The 18098-nt window shown below is 36.3% G+C and overlaps 1 protein-coding gene across 1 annotated transcript in view; it reads right to left on the reverse strand.

The window, feature by feature from the left end:
- LOC141397352 (sodium-dependent nutrient amino acid transporter 1-like) overlaps positions 1-18098 on the reverse strand; it is a 54057-nt gene that overhangs the window by 7381 nt on the left and 28578 nt on the right. The window lies entirely within an intron of this gene.

Here is an 18098-nt window from a genome sequence, read left to right on the forward strand (position 1 = left end):
ATTGACAATGGTATGAGGCTGATAGACTTCGCAGCGGCAAAAAATATGGTAATAAGCAGTAGTAGATTTAAGCATCTCGACATTCATAAGTGGTACTGGCTGTCTACAGACCAAAAACAGGAAACCAAATTGAACACAAAGTGGTGGTACGAGTCTATGATTGCTCCCCGGAACAATGGCACATCCAACACGTTTGATTGGAAGACATTCATCTATCAGAATGTCTGAAGAACAAGACCCAAGATATGCAGATCGACAAATACCACCTTTTTGACGATTACAAAGCCGACTTCGACAGCCCCCTACATTCAAAACAAAGCTCATTCGTCTTTCTAAGATGACTTAACTGATACCCGGTCCTCAGTTAAAATATTAAAGAATCTCTCCAAACAACTCACTACCAAAAGAGGTTTCACACAAGGAGACTGCCTTTTTGCGGGTTAACCTTCTTTGTGAGGATTTATTTGACATATAACCAATGGAATTGACATTTAAAACCCAGTGGGTTTGTTAAATCCGGTTATATGTATATAAACGTACTATTAAGTAAGCAGGTTAAAAACAAGTGAGCAAAGGCTATAGTCGGGACGGGGTCTTCTTGATTAGCATTTTATATGTCTTTAATTCATCAAATAGAAGCAGAGGTATTTGTCATTAAAGTAAAAACTTCAAAATATTAAAATTGTGATAGCTTAGCGTCTTTTCCAGTAACTCTGATATTTTACCATAAATGCATTCTGTATCAATTTAAATCTTAGATGGTTTAGTTTCGTTATCAAGCTCTCTCCTTGGAATATGTCCAACAGAAGCAGAAATATCTGACATGGAAATGAAAATCCATAAATTGGAAATTGGGATATCCCAGCGTCTTTTTAAACATCTTTTTAAACAAAAAATTTACCAAACTTTGGTAACGCAATTGGGAACATTTTACTCAGATTGTCTGCATTGTTGATACGCATCCAACCAAAGCTCAGATACTCCTCAGTACAATTCAAATGAAACAAGTGAGCAAAGGCTATAGTCGGGACGGGGCCGACCATGTGATACCCTACACCACTACCCCTGTGCATAAGCTTTTCACTGGTAAACATTTCTTTTAGGGAATATAAGCCGACTACCACCAAAAATAATATGCCTCTTTGTCTCTGGGACCCCCATAAGCAACCAAAATTTCGTGACCATCCGATCAAATTTTAGCTTGATTGCAAAAAAATGGAAGAATTGGATGCATTACCGACTATTGTGGTATCTCCCTTGTTTGACCACCTTCGCCAACCTGCTTTACACCAATGTAAAGGTAATATTTTCTTCTTTCATTGACAGGCTTTGTCGTTGGAATACCCCTACTAGAAGCCAATATATTCACAAAGAATAAAACTTTGAATTTGTCTCCAAATGAGTTTTTCCCCATTCCGACCCCTAAATAAAAAAAAAATTCGTGACGATCCGATTAAAATTGCGACCTGTAGCGTGATTACAAACAAATCGGAAAATGGGATGCATTACCGACTATTGCGACATCTCTGTTGTTTGAGCAGCTATGACAACCTAATTTACATCGTTGTGAAGGTGATATTTTCTACTTTCCTTGCCATATTTTGCTTCTGATATACTTCTTAAAGAAACAGAGATATTGGCTTTGAAATAAAACGTTGACGTTTCTCCAAATAAGTGTTTGCCCATTCCGACCCCTGAATATTATCCGACCATCATCAAAATCAATAGGCTTCTTTCTTTTTGGGACCCCCATTAACCCCCAAAATTTCGTGACCATCCGATCAAAATTGCGACCTGTAGCGTGATTACAAAAAAATCGGAAAATGGGATGCATTATCGGCTATTGCCATATCTTTGCAATTTGACCACCTACGACAACCTGCTTTACACCGTTGTAAAGGTGATATTTTCTACTTTCCTTTCCAGGTTGCTTTTGATATACCTCTTAAAGGAAAAGAGATATTGGCTTTGAAATAAAATGTTGACCTTTCTCCAAATAAGTATTTGCCCATTCCGAATATTATCCGACCATCACCAAAATCAATACGCTTCTTCATCTGTGAGACCCCCATTAACCCTGAAATTTTCGTGACGATTCGATCAATATTGCGACCTGTAGCGTGATTTCCAAAAAATAGAAAAATGGGATGTATTACCGACTATTGCGATATCTCCGCTATTTGGTTATCTACGACCTAGTTTGCATCACTGTAAAGACGGGATCTTCTAATTTCATAGTCATGCTTTGCTTTTGGAAAATTTTCAACCAAAGCTGTGATATTTGTCAATATAATTAAAATCGCAAAAATGAAAATTGGGGTTTTGTTTGCTACTATTGCGATATCTTCGTTATTTGATCACCTACGAGCACCTACTTTACATCATTAGAAAGGTGATATTTTCTGCTTTCATTGTCATGTTTTGCTTTTGGTATACCCCATATAGAAGCTGAGATATTGGCTTTGGAAAAAAACGTTGTCTTTTTATCCACCTAAGTTTTTTGCCCTTTCCGACCCCTAAATATTATCCGACCATCACCAAAATCAATAGGCTTCTTCCCCTCCGGGACCTCCATCAACATCCAAAATTTCGTGACGATCCGATCGAAATTGCGGCCTGTAGCGTGATTACAAGGTTCAGATGGACAGACGGACAGACGGACGGACGGACTGACGGACGTACACACATAGCCAGATCGACTCAGCTCGTCGAGACATTCATTTTGATATATATAAGTATGGGTCTACGACCATTATTTCGATGCGTAATACCCCGTTTATATATAACCGGATTTAACAAACCGACTGGGTTTTAAATGTCAATTCCATTGCTTATATTTCAAACAAATCCTTATAAAGAAGGTTAACCCTGCAAAAAGCTCTAATATAAACAGCATATTACAAACTTTTTGGCCAAAACCAACTTATAATACCCTCCCCACATAGTGGTGTAGGGTATAAAAATGGGAAAGTGGGTTGTGCGCCAACCTATTTTGCATCATAATAAAGGTGATATTTTCCTAATCCATTGACGGACCTTCCTTTTGGAATACAATTACTAAAAGCGGATATGTTTGCATAAGAATAAAACTTTGAATTTTTGTCCAAATAAGTATTTTGTCCATTCCGGCTCTTGAATATTATCCGACCATCACCAAACTCAATATGCTTCTTTTTCTCTGGGAGCCCGGGAGCACTAGTAACCACGTTATTTCAAAAAATGGGATGTATTACCGACTATTGCGTTATCTCCGTTATTTGGCCACCTACGATAACCTACTTTGCATCATTGTAAAGATGGGATTTTCTCTTTCATAGTCAGGCTTTGCTTTTTGAAGGTCCCCAACCAGAGCTGTGATATTCGTCATTATAATTAAAATCGTAAAAATTAAAAGTTGGGTTTTATTTGCGACTATTGTGATATCTTCGTTCTTTGACAACCTTATTTTATATCGTTAAAATGGTGATATTTTCTACTTTCATTGGCATATTTTGCTTTTGATATACCCCTTATAGAAGCTGAGATATTCACTTTAAGTTTTTTGCCCATTCCGACCCCTAAATATTATCCGACCATAACCAAAATCAATAGGCTTCTTCCCCTCCGGGACCCCCATCAACGCCCAAATCGATCAAAATTGCGACCTGTAGCGTGAAGGTTTAGATGAAGAGACGGACGGACGGACACACATAGCCAGATCGATTCTGCTCGTCGGGACGACCATTAATTATTTCGATGCGTTACAAACTTTTTGGCCAAAACCAACTTATAATACCCACTCCACATAGTGGTGTAGGGTATAACAAAGCCACATCTCGTCAAACAAAAATAACACTTTACAAAACACTGAGAATACCCGTGCTAGTATATGGTTCCGAAGTCTGGGTACTTGCACAAGTAGATAGACAGAACTCGGTGCGTTTGAGAGAAAAAATCTTGAAAAGATCTACACTGTAGAATTGGATTAAGCTTTCGGCGCCGATCTTTTTTCTTGTATTATTAGTTATTTTAAAAACTTAGAATTAAAGTACAAGACAAAACTAAGATATAACATAAATTGTAGGGCGTTACTCCACCTATTTCGAACGATACAGTACATTTTATCTAAAAATTATTTGGTCATTATTTTGTGCAATTATGTAAATATAAATGTTATATTTATTTAGAAGTGTACCGCTGAGCTTACTTTTGAAAAATCAAGACTAAATTTGAGCATAAAACTCATATATTTTGATTTAGAAACAATTTTAATAATTTGGACTGTACACACATATCTTTAGCGTGCACTTATTTTCTAGACTCCACACTGACCCAGCAAAAAGTTTGCATCCGCGGATGCAGTTGAATACATCTTTTCCTATGAATTCACTTATGAATTTTACAAGACAGCGCGCAGCTAGGATGCACTTGGAATTTGTGTATAGAAAGCCAGATCGTCCAGATGAGGGTTACCTCGGTTCCAGTCATCTCTACTTGGAACAACGACATTAACATATTCAAATCTCAAGACTGATGATATATAGTTCCTAATTTTTTTACGAGGGTCCACTTAAACTTTCTATCATCTCTGCAACGGTGTTCGCTGTATATTTTCTAGTAAAATTCCTGAATCGAGATGAAATTTTCCAACTGAGGTAGCGTGATTAATAAATTAGCGTCGGGGCCTCTGGGCGATTGAAAATATATTCCTAAAAAAACACGTCTAAAGGCCTCTGAGTGATTGATTTCAAACGCCAATTCCATTGCGAATACGTCAATTAAATCTCAATAAAGAAGCTAACCTCGTCAGATCACGGTGCTCTTGAACCATCTTAGCTGTGATCTACTAGATTGACCTTTTGTAATATGTTTGTAGGTTTTACCATTTTTGAGATGTAGAAGTTCAAATAGGGATAATGCACTGACTGTGTCGGCTGCTTACACCTGGGAAGTTTTTGCGGATTCTGAAACTACAATGTTCATATTTAAGAAAAAATCCAAAAACATGAAAAAATCGCTGGAGGGATTTTTAAATAAATCGTGGTCAAAGTTCACATTTTTAGGTTTATTTCAGGTTTTCGCGATTTTGCTTGGATACCGCAAGTCCTATCGAAATGGGGCTAAAGAAAATGTAGCTGTGAAAATTCTCTAGAGGATTGACCGTTATGATTTGTTCCTAGGTTTTACCATTTTGGAGATATAGAAGTTCAGGTCACATTTTTAGGTTTTTTTTTTTTGTTAGGTTTCCACGATTTGCTTGAAATCGGTAAGTCTTATCGAAATGGGACGAGAGAAAATCTTATAGCTGTGAAATTTCTCTACAAGATTGGCATTCCTAGGTTGTACCATTTTTGAGATGTATAAGTTTAAGTTGGGAAATTGCAGTCATGACATTGTTTTATAAGGAGATGATACAGTCAGTGAATTGCCCCAATTTGAACTTTTTTATCTCAAAAATGGTAAACCCTACGAAAATATCATAAAGGCCAACCTTGTTGAGAATTTTCACATCTAAAATATTTTCTCTAATCCCATTTCGATAGGATTTGCGGTTTCCAAGAAAAATAGTGAAATCCTAAAAAACCCTAAAAATGTGAACTTTGACCGCGATTTATTTAAAAAGCCCTCCGGCGATTTTTTTTTCTATTTTTTGGTTTTTCTCATCTTGGAACATTGTAGTTTCAGAATCCGCAAAAACTTCCCAGGTGTAAGCTCCTTTCATTTAAAGTTGGTTCAAGAGCACGGCGCTCTAAAGAGAACAAGTGAGCAAAGGCTATAGTCGGGACGGGGCCGACCATGTGATACCCTACACCACTACCCCTGTGCATAAGGTTTTCACTGGTAAACATTTCTTTTAGGGAATATAATCCGACTACCACCAAAAATAATATGCCTCTTTCTCTCTGGGACCCCCATAAGCAACCAAACTTTCGTGACCATCTGATCAAAATTACGACCTGTAGCTTGATTGCAAAAAATGGAAGAATTGGATGCATTACCGACTATTGTGGTATCTCCCTTGTTTGACCACCTTCGCCAACCTGCTTTACGCCAATGTAAAGGTAATATTTTCTTCTTCCATTGACAGGTTTTGCCGTTGTATACCCCTACTAAAAGCCAATATATTCACAAAGAATAAAACTTTGAATTTGTCTTAAAATAAGTTTTTGCCCATTCCGACCCCTAAATATTATCCGACCATCACCAAAATCAATAGGCTTCTTCATCTGTGAGACCCCCATTAACCCTCAAATTTTCGTGACGATCCGATCAAAATTGCGACCTGTAGCGTGATTTCCAAACAAATAGAAAAATGGGATGTATTACCGACTATTGCGATATCTCCGTTATTTGGTTACCTACGCCGACCTAGTTTGCATCATTGTAAAGACGGGATCTTCTACTTTCATAGTCAGGCTTTGCTTTTGGAAAATTTTCAACCAAAGCTGTGACATTCGTCAATATAATTAAAATCGCAAAAATTAAAATTGGGATTTGCTACTATTGTGATATCTTCGTTGTTTGATCATCTACGAGCACCTACTTTACATCATTCGAAAGGTGATATTTTCTGCTTTTGGTATACCCCATATAGAAGCTGAGATATTCGCTTTGGAAAAAAACGTTGTCTTTTTATCCACCTAAGTTTTTTGCCCTTTCCGACCCCTAAATATTATCCGACCATCACCAATATCAATAGGCTTCTTCGCCTCCGGGAACCCCATCAACATCCAAAATTTCGTGACGATCCGATCAAAATTGCGACCTGTAGCGTGATTACAAGGTATAGATGGACAGACGGACGGACTGACGGACGGAAACACATAGCCAGATCGACTCAGCTCGTCGAGACATTAATTTTGGTATATACAAGTATGGGTCTACGACCATTATTTCGATGCGTTACAAACTTTTTGGCCAAAACCAACTTATAATACCCTCCCCACATAGTGGTGTAGGGTATAATAGGTTTGAGAACACATTTATCACAACACTCTGCGACAAACGGAGAAGAAAACAGGAACAATGCCTTTTCAAAATAAATCATAAAAATGTTCTCTAAACGTCATATTTGTAATAAAAATAGGTATGTGTTGTATTTCGCAATATTTGCCATTCAGATAATTAAATTTTCTTGTTCCTTTTTTTATATATGTACATATCAATGTCGCAAGTGCTTGTAAAAAGTTTAACTCTTTCGTTTTATTTTTATTGACATTTCTGATAAGCTCTTTTTGGCCTTTTCGGCAGGAATACTCGTAAATATTGACTTTGTTTTTTTATATCGATCCCAAAAATAAATGTAAACATCATTAAACGAGTCATTAGGCCACTTTCTTTGTTAAACGTATGTATGTTTGTAAGTATGTGAGGAACACCGTCTACATGTGAAGAAAGGATGAGATGAGGTGAAATGTAAAAAGCAACTGCAAACTTTTACAAAAACTGAACTTTTTTAAAATATTTTAAATGTTGTCTGAAAATTTGCATTTTATAAAGTGTGTGTTAATATTAAATGGCTTTGAAATAAAAATCCCCTTCTCAGCGAACATGAGCCAAATAAATGTTTCGTTGAGTTTCGGGATTTTTCTACAATTCCAAGTAATTTAGAGGTGCAATAATATAAATATTTATATTTGAAATCATGCACTTGTCATGCCCACATACATTCAATATGATATTTAAAAGTTGATTTGAGCCTAAAAGTTAACAACTCTGTGGGGTCTGTGGAGGAAAATAAGAGAGAGACACTATCGCTTGCACTCCAAACAGTCTGTGTTTTTTGATCTGTTATACAGACAGAGGTTTCAGTCTCTTCCACATCTTCACATAGCCTGCAGCTCTCAATGTTGTTGTCCCCCACGTACTTGCCATAGATCTAATGTTGCAATGACCAGTAATGACCCCTACAGCGATTCTGATTTGCGTAGTGAGAGGACAAAGCAGGTATACGCCCTGATACTGCCTTTTTTTGCAGGAAGCTTACCGAGTTTACTGAGGAAGAAGCAAAGCGGTGCACAAAGGCGGCGCGAAAGTCGAAAAATCCAACTCTAAAATAGCGAAATATTGTATCGATTACAGACACTCTGCTGACAAAAATGCTTTTACTTTTTTGTTGTTGTAAATAATCACTCAGTTATTCAATATCAAATGCAAAAAAAAATTTGCTGCATCAGATTTTAAGAAAATTGTGGCTAAAAACTGACTTCACATTTGTTTAAAGTTTAAATAAATTTTTAATAAAGCTAAACCAAATTTATTTTTAATTAATACCGGAGGGTGTGATTTAATCTTAAAAAATAGTTTGGGGCCTGGAGGTACTTAGTTATATAGCAATAATTTATTTATTTATTTTCACCAAGACCTCGCTTTGCGTCGTTTCACTTTGCGTTGTTTTCGATGTTGCGTCGTTGGCTTAGTTAATACAAATTCTCACTATGCTTTGTTCGATTTTCGATGTTGCGTTGTTTCAAGTTTGAGGTCTAATTTTGTATACCCTCCAAGATGGGCCATATCGGTCCACTCCTTCGGGTACCTCCCCCACAAAAGTTCAAAATTTGTGTGTAAAATGTTGTGAAGGATAATTCTCGAAGGGAGCAATCGATTTGGTCCAAACTTTGCAAATCGTATTATTCCTACCAGATATAGATCGGGTTCGAATATGGACTATATCGGTCTACTCCTTCGGGTACCTCCCACACAAAATTCGGGTAACGTGAAGTTTAAGAGCTCCTCTCGAATCGTTTTGAAATTTTTTCAGTAAGTTGTCCTTGCGGCTCCCTTTACGACGGCACATTTTTTTTCTTGCGCATACTTCCACACTTCCTGAGATATTGGCCTAAAGCTCCAAAATAACCCTGACGGTACCAGCCAAAATGGCAAATCCGCAAGATAATTCTCGCAGGGAGTTTCTGATTGGTGCAGACTTTGCACATCCTATTATTTCATCCAGTCATGTATCAAGTTGGAATATGGATTGTATCGGTCCACGCCCTCGGGTACCTCCCACACAAAATTTGGATAAAGTGAAGCATATGAGCTCCTCTCGGATCGTTTTGAAATTTTTTCCAGTAAGTTTTCCTTGCGGTTCCTTTTACGACGGTACAAATTTTTTCTTGCGCAAGTCCATGATTCCTGAGATGTTGGCCTTATAGCTCCAAGAAACCCTGACGGTACCAAAATGGTAAATGGTAAATCCGCAAGATAATTCTCGCAGAGAGTTTTGTGATTGGTGCAGACTTCGCACATCATATTATTTCATCCAGTCATGTATCAGGTTGATATATAGACTATGTCGGTCCACTCCTTCGGGTACCTCCCACACAAAATTCGGATAAAGTGAGCTTTAAGAGCTCCTCTGGAATCGTTTTGATTCTTTTTACAGTAGGTTGTTCGAGCCTGCTCATTTACAACGGTACATTTTTTCCGGAGTAAGTCAATGCTTCCTAAGATAATATCCTAAAAGCTCCAAAGCCCTGGCGGCTCATACTAAAATGGCTATTGTCTATTGAAAGTTCATGTTAGCGAAAATTGTTTATTTAGCAGTGATGTAAACTTTATTTTAGACTTATATTACTGATGAAATAATTTTCATTACTATTTTTTAATTCAAATGGTGTAAGACATCTTGGCCAATTTTGTCTTGTTTTTAGAACTTTTTTGACAATATGTCACAGTTAATATATGGTCAAAACAATGAATATATTAATAATCCCATATATTTTTGGGCGTATCATTTATCAAATAATTCACAACTACAGTGAATGTTATGAAATTTAGTGATATCACTTCGGGAAGACCAAAAGAAAGCGAATACAATGGAAAACCTTAGAAATATCATAACATTAATTTTCAAATATCTTAACATTATAATTTTCAAAAATATGTAAAAATCTGATATCAACTTATCACAAAGAATTTCTGAAGGCCGAGAACTAATGCTGAGCAATAGTTAGTCTATCCATCAAGAAATCCTAGAACCTAATCGTGGTTATGTAAATGACAAATTCTGCCGCAAAATCGTGCATCTATCGATAGACTAATTTTGGCGTCCAATCGTCGGACTTCACTTATAGAAATTCTGGATCTTCTCATAAATTTATCAGGAACAAGGCAAACTCTGGAATCCAGTCTTAACTTCTTTTAAAATGAAATTATTTCGCTCAATCCAAGGTCTATACATGTATACATTCTTTTAGCAAAAATCCATAAACACAAATTTTCCCAATCTACATTTTTTATACTCTCAGCCTTTAGCCAAAATGTGCCTCATCGAAATAATGGCTTTAGGGCCAAAGCGTGTTTGGACGAAATCTGTTTCAGAAAACTTGGAGTCGACTTAGCTATGTCCGTTCGTCTGGGTAGCCGCCTGGAGAGCACGATAATTCTCAAACAGATCATCCGATTCGGTCCATAATTTGGCCTTCGTGATATTTTGATTAACTTCGAAGCTGTGTAAGCTTAAGACCTCAATAGTCATGGCTTCACTTCCTTTATGCTAATAATTTAGTTATAAGTAAAACTATGAAATAAATAAATTAATAAATAAAAAACTCTAAAACTGGCAACGCATTGCTTTTTTGCAACAAGTGTTCTCGGGGCTCCTATTACTACCGTACAAGTTTTCAAGAGGCAAGTCTATACTTCCAGAGAAAATGGCCCGAAAGCTGTAAAGAACACCTAAGGCAATCATGTGTAGTGGCTAGTGCGCACGACAACTTTCGAACCGGATACTGCGTTTGTCCAAACTTTGTTTATCGCAATGTTTCAGCGAGCCTTATATACAAAATTCGAAGATGGTGCTTTTCAGTCTACTTCTTCTGGTATTTTTCCCCAAATTTCAAGAATTTTAGCTAAAGTGGTATGCGCGAGTTTTCTTGAACGGAGCAACAGATTTGGTCCAAACTTTGGATTTAGTAATATTTTTCCAAACTTAGTTTTTGCTCGAAAATGGACCATATTGGGGTACCTCCCTCACAAACCTTCAAAATAGTTGTTTAAGTGCAGTTTAAGGTCTATTTGAGGATCTTTAGAAATTTTTACTGAAGGTATTCCTTGTGTTTGGAGCGGTATTATTTTTTTCGTGGGCAAGTCCATATTTTCTGACATAAGAGTCAAAAGGTGAAAATTATACTCTGGCGAACTGAAATGACTGGTGGGCGCAATATCTCTTAAAAGGAATGACTTCCAAAATAAGATCTACTCCCAAAATGAACTATGTCGATCCGGTCAATTTCTCCATACCTCCTCCGCAACACTTGTGATCAATAATACAAATCCATATTTTGTTTGCAAGTTCATACGTCCGAAAATGGCTAAAAATTTCTGAAAATCTCCTAATGTATAGTTTTTGGGTTTAAGGATTTTGGCTGTGTAGCCGCTATCCGATCTGTCTATAGATGAAAGTTTCAATTCACACAGGCTCAGGGTATATTCCTGTCCGCAAAGTCGAGTGGTACTTGTTGAGATTTTGACGAAGGAGAACCTGTTTCCGATCAGTTTTTAGATTTCGTTTGTCGTCACAACGTCCTTTACCGAAGGAGGAAAAATTAATATTTTTAGAAATGTGCATCCATTGAAAGTACTTCCCAAAATACAATTGCTGTGGGTTTCTATGACGTTTTCTTCTGGTTTTATTCAAAGAGTAATCTACAGAAAAATCTCTGAAGATGAAATTCATTTTAATTTTGAAATATTGGACATAATATGTAATAAATCAATATATAAAAAGTAGAAAATGTTTGTAGGTTTGTTTGTTTGAAGTTTATGGACTCAAAAGCCGCTGAACCGATCTTCCTGAAATTTTCAGAGTATATCACTACATGGCCTAAAGGTAACATAGGCTATAAAAATGTCTGAAATTTCGCGTTGATCCGAAGGTATAGCATCAGAATCGGAGGTACCTCCAAAAAATTTAGATTTTTTATGCAAATGTCTATAGAATGGTAACAGATAATGTCTCCAAATTTTGGATGTGTGCAGAAATTTGGTCTAGAAATAAATTGGCCACATCTAATTAAAATCGGTTCAGATTTGGATATTGCGCCTATATATATATATATATATATATATATATATATATATATATATATATATATATATATATATATATATCGTCTGCTCCGTCGGAAAAGGTCGTAAGTCCCTCTCAATAAATTTTTCAGGAGGAAGAAAAAACATTCCAGCGCTTTCTGTATTAAAGATTTTATTATGGTGGTAAAGGCAGTATTCTTCGTTTATTTATTCCGCTTCAATACCTGTACTTTGTTTGATTAAGTTCCGTCGCGTTTGGGAGATAATTGGATGCCTTTGGACTTACGACCTTTTCCTTGTACAGTTTTGTATTTTTGTAGGGACTTACGACCTTTTCATACAATTTACGGACGTTTTTAAAATAAAATATTTGTACTTTACAAAACAATGTGGAAAGGGTATTATAAGTTTGGTTTGTCCAATATTCGTGTAACATCGCGAGGTATTCGTCGTAGACCCCTCCCCTTGCCATTTTTTCATATCTTGACGAAATAAAGCGATCTAGCTATGTGTGTCCGTCCATCCATTAACAATTGTAATAAAACTCCAGGCCTCAATTTTGGACCGATCGTCACGAAATTTTGTGGAGATGTCGGGTTCCGACCCCATTAGATGTTGGTTATGATCGAAAGGTGTGAAATGGACCAAATACACAATTTTTACCCGACTTTGTAGCTGTCCTGTAGATCGCAGTAATATTCCGATCGGAGCGAAATTTTAAAAATGATTTGAGTTTAAGACAAAGTATAAGCTTGAAATTTAACATGGTGATGAGATAATTACTAGCGGGTTTAATGGACCAAAACTTTTGGGTGAAATCTTATATATAAAAGACAATGTGTGCATGTTTGTATGTTCCGCATAGACTCAAAAACGGCTGAACCGATTTTTCTGAAAATTTCAGAGAATATACAAGGAACAACCGGAGTGAAAATAGGATCTATATTTTTTGAATTCGGAAGGGGGCGTGGGCAGGCCCTATTTTTTAAAAAACGCTTTTTTACTAAAGTTATGAAAATATCGGTCAGAAAATTAATTTAAGAGGCAACTATTGTTGAATCTCCGACCCTAAGTACTTATTCCATGTAATTTTCAGATTATGCACAGGGATTTCCCTTGGTGAAAGTAGGCTATATATTTTGTTGAATTTCGGAGGAGCGGGTTACAGCTGTGCCCTATTTTTTAAATGCGCTATATACATATATGAAACTTACGAACGATTCCGTTTCACCAATCCTGGCCACATATTTTAGCAATAAGACCCTACCTCCCCCACTTTCTTAAATATGCTACAAATCAATGGAAATACCAGATGTTATACATAACGAAGTTTTGGTCTTATTGGAAAGCAAGTGTTTAGATTAGAAGGCAACATATCGATAGCTATAGTTTCATCAGGTATATAAGATACATTTTAAGAAGGTGGACACAGTGGGCATGCCTCAAGTCAGTTATTTGGCGGTATGTTAAAATTGCATATCGACACCAACATTTCTGAAGATTTTTATACCCTCCACCATAATATGGAGGGTATAATTACATTTGTCATTCAGTTTGTAACATATCGATATATTCAGTGGATACCCTATAAAATATATACACTCCACGTCAGTAGAATAGAACACCTAAATTTCTGTTAATGTTAGCTTATTTATCCCGAAGCGAATGAATCTACGTTTTTAATCTTGTAGGGATTTAAAGCCAATGATGTTCCGTATCAAACACAGAAAAAATTATGTTTCTAGCTTTTCGCGAAATGATTTTCTGGTCATTTTTCCGATAGTACTATGAAAAATAGGCATTTATTTTCGATCATCAGGATAGAACAGTCATTTTATTTTCGCGAATTGTGGAGATATTAACGCCGAATTTTCTATTAGTCGATAAAGCGGGGCTTTCTAATTATTTTTCACCAATAAAACCATATAAATAATTCCGCGGACGCCGAAATAACAGCGTAAACGGGTTTAAATTGACAGATAATAGAAACATCTCGGAATATCAATAAGAGTCGCGCAGCTATGTCATATTTCTTCACAATAAGATAGAATATGACACAGACAACCTCGACGGATACAATCGAGTGCTTCGGATGCTGAAAAGATGGAACATTTTCAAAATTTTCAATGTTATCAGCATCCGCAGCACTCGATTGTTTCCGTCGAAGTTGTATGTGTCATATTCTATCTTACTGTGAAGAAATATGACATAGTTGCGCGACTCTTATTGATATTCCGAGATGTTTCTATTATCTGTCAATTTAAACCCGTTTACGCTGTTATTTCGGCGTCCGCGGATTTATTTATATGGTTTTATTGGTGAAAAATGATTAGAAAGCCCCGCTTTATCGACTGATAGGAAATTCGGCGTTAATATCTCCACAATTCGCGAAAATAAAATGACTGTTCTATCCTGATGACCGAAAATAAATGCCTATTTTTCATAGTACTATCGGAAAAATGATCAGAAAATCATTTCGCGAAAAGCTAGAAACATAATTTTTTCTGTGTTTGATACGGAACATCATAGGCTTTAAATCTCTATAAGATTAAAAAAATAGATTCATCCGCTTCGGGATAAATAAGCTAACGTTAACAGAAATTAGGTGTTCTATTCTACTGACGTGGAGTGTATATTCTTGATCAGAGTAAAATTTTAAGTCGGTATAAACATGACCGTCTGTCCGCCTTTTAAAATTAAGATACAGCTCGCAATTTTAAACATAGATCTTCGTGATTTGGTATAGAAGTTTCTATTACTTCTAGGATGTTTGGTATTGACGCCTTCATATAGTGCCCATAGAAGGGTACCTCCAGATTTCCGGTATTTTGAAGGTGTGGCCTCAATATTCCTCAGAAATGGCTGAAATTTGGTATTTATTCTTCGTTTGGGGTTTTTTTGTTTTTGTCTGCAAACCATGTAGAATCTTCAGCATGTAATGTCTTCCTGGGCTTAGGAAGTTTATCATCAGAGCTTTCAGAATCACCGTGAAAACCATAGGAAAGTAGACCCATGACACCATCGTCTAATTCCATTTCAAATTCATACTGCTCTTTGTTAGCAAAAACCATGATGTCTTCTTAGTTTAATAACATTTCAATCGATTATTATTTTAGAATCATTTAATAATATAAACATTGCACTTACCCGTCCGTTAGAAGGTAAACATTTATTGAATTCAGTACAAACTAATCTCGTTGTGGGAGTAAATGTCCCTAGAGAAACCACAAATTACCAGTTAATAAAGTTAAGTAAGATATACGACAGTAAAAGCAGTAAAAATTTTGATTTTTTTACAAATTTTTAAATATATGAGGTGTTTGAACACATACAGCATCCCAATTTGTATCAATGAAATGGCCAGAAGTCCGTCTTTCATAATCAGTTCGCTTATAGGGGAAAATAGATTTCGAATGTAAATTTTCGTTGCAATATACAAATGATCACATTTTTGTTCAAAAGTTTGGTCCACTTGCTCCGCCAAATATCATCCGATTATCATCCAAAGGTGTAGGCTAGTTCTTTCCATTGCACCCCAACCAGGGATGACGTTAAACTTTATATCTGAACTACATTAGCTGTAGTATTCTTTTAAAATATAAATATTCCTGTTGTCTTACGACCTTTCGTACTCAAATTTGTACGTTTTGTGGACTTACGACCTTTTCCGATAAGGGCAAAACATATAGAAAAACGCGACATTTTACCATTTTCTTTGTATCATACGACGTGTTTTGACTTGTACTATCATCCTGTAACAAAAACGCGATTTCCAAAAAAAGTGGACTTACGACCTTTTCCGACGGAGCAGACGATATATATATATATATATATATATATATATATATATATATATATATATATATATATATATTTTCAGCCGATTTCATGTATTTTATGCATTAAACACGATATGTATGACCAATTTCAATGAAATTTGGAATGTGTGACGGAAATGTGTCTAGAAATAACTTTTTCAAATTATATTGAAATCGGGTCAGATTTGGATATAGCTCCCATATATATTTTCGATTTCATGTATTTGATGTACCAAATACGCTTTATATACCCGATTTTAATGAAAGTTGGAATGAGTGACGAAAATTGGCCTACAAATAAATTTGTCAAAATATATTTTACCTTATTCGGGGTAGCAAAAGCGCACCGGGTTTAGCTAGTAAAATATAAACATTGACCTGAAGTTCAATAATCATGATTTTATTAATAACGTGCGGAGTTGTTTTTTTTCCTCTTTTTTCTCCCATCGGACGCCTCCCCAGGTGGTGGATAGGGGAATGCTCATCAGATATGGCGGGTACCGCAGAAATAAAATATGCGGGGTGAACCAAAAAAAAAAAGGAAAAAGGCAGCGTCTGTCCAAGTTTTGGCGGCTGCAAACAGCGTCTGTACTTCATAGGAGCGGCTGAACGAAAGAAGGAAAACTATAAACCCTTTAGAAGGCAACGGGAAACCACTAAAGTAACATCCCTAGAAAAATCATACAAATGCAATGAATACAATAGATAATATACGGCCCTCAGTCTCCGGCAAAACGAGGGTGCTAAGAATCCCCGGAGGTAAAAATAAAACAAAAATAAATATCGGAACATGGAATGTAAGAAGTCTGTACGAACCTGGAAAACTAAACAACACCATAGATGAAATGAAAAGACTGAATATAGATATACTAGGAATCAGTGAAACATGGTGGACCGAAAGTAGCGAATTTAGGTCACAGAATACTAAAATATATCACTCGGGAAACTACGATGACGTTCACAGGAGAGGTGTTGCAATCATTGTGGAAAATAAGATAGCAGACTGCATAAATGGATTTGTCCCACTATCCGATAGAGTAATGATGATAAAAATATGTGCAAAACCACTTAATATGAATATTATCCAAGTCTATGCACCAACATGTGACTCAAATAACGAGGAAATAGAAAAATTTTACAGCGATGTTGAACAACTCATGAAAATGACAAAACCACATGAAATCACGATTGTTCAAGGAGATTTCAACGCTAAGGTAGGAAATATAGAAACAGCGGATATCACGGGAAAATTTGGACTAGGCACCAGAAATGAAAGAGGGGACAGGCTCATACAATTTTGCCAAGAACACAACATGAAAATAGTAAATACTCTATTTTGCCATCACCCAAGACGTCTGTATACATGGCGATCGCCACAAGATAGTACAGAAAATCCAGTTAGAAATCAAATTGACTATATACTAATAAATCGACGCTACTGTTCTTGTGTTGTAACATGTTCCACATATCCCGGAGCGGACGTCCCTTCCGACCATAATCTTTTATTATGCAAAATGCGAATAAGACTTGGAATGCCAAGAAAAAAAGCTGCAAAAACTAAACTTAATCTAGAAAAACTAGAAGACCCATCAACAAAAGAAAGAGTAAAAGCATTTATAAACACCAATCTTAATAACGTCAACAGCCAAGGCACTGAGGAGTTGTGGAATGAAATGAAAACTGTCTTTAAAACAACCTCAACTATATTAGGGACAAAAACCACCCGAAAAGAAGAACCTTGGATAACAACAGAAATCCTCGAACTTCGCGAAAAGCGAAAAATACATAAAAATACCAACTATGAAATTTATTGGGAAATAAACCAAGAGATTAGAAATGCCACACGAGCTGCAAAGAACGCTCAACTTAACAAGCAATGTGATGAAATCGAAAGGCTACACCGACTACACGACGATTTCAACCTACACAAGAAATTAAAAGAATCATCCGGAATATACCGCAAAACTCATCCGGCTCTACTTGTCGACGAAAACAGTAAAGCTGTCTTCGAGACCAAAGAAAGAAAAAGTGTTTGGCACAAATATATCAAAACAACATTCACTGATGATGAAAGGCCAGAAAATAACACTAATACTGAATCAGACATAACAGGAAACCCGATCACGGAAGATGAAGTCAAATCGGCAATTCAGTCAATGAAAGATAAGAAGACCGTCGGCCCTGATGAAATACCCGCAGAGATTTTGAAATTAATAGAGGGAAACAATATACAACTACTGCTGAAACTCTTCAATCACGTTTACGATA

This window comes from Musca autumnalis, unplaced genomic scaffold (assembly GCF_047663935.1).
Source record: "Musca autumnalis isolate F117 unplaced genomic scaffold, ASM4766393v1 scaffold_3, whole genome shotgun sequence".
NCBI lineage: Eukaryota > Metazoa > Arthropoda > Insecta > Diptera > Muscidae > Musca > Musca autumnalis.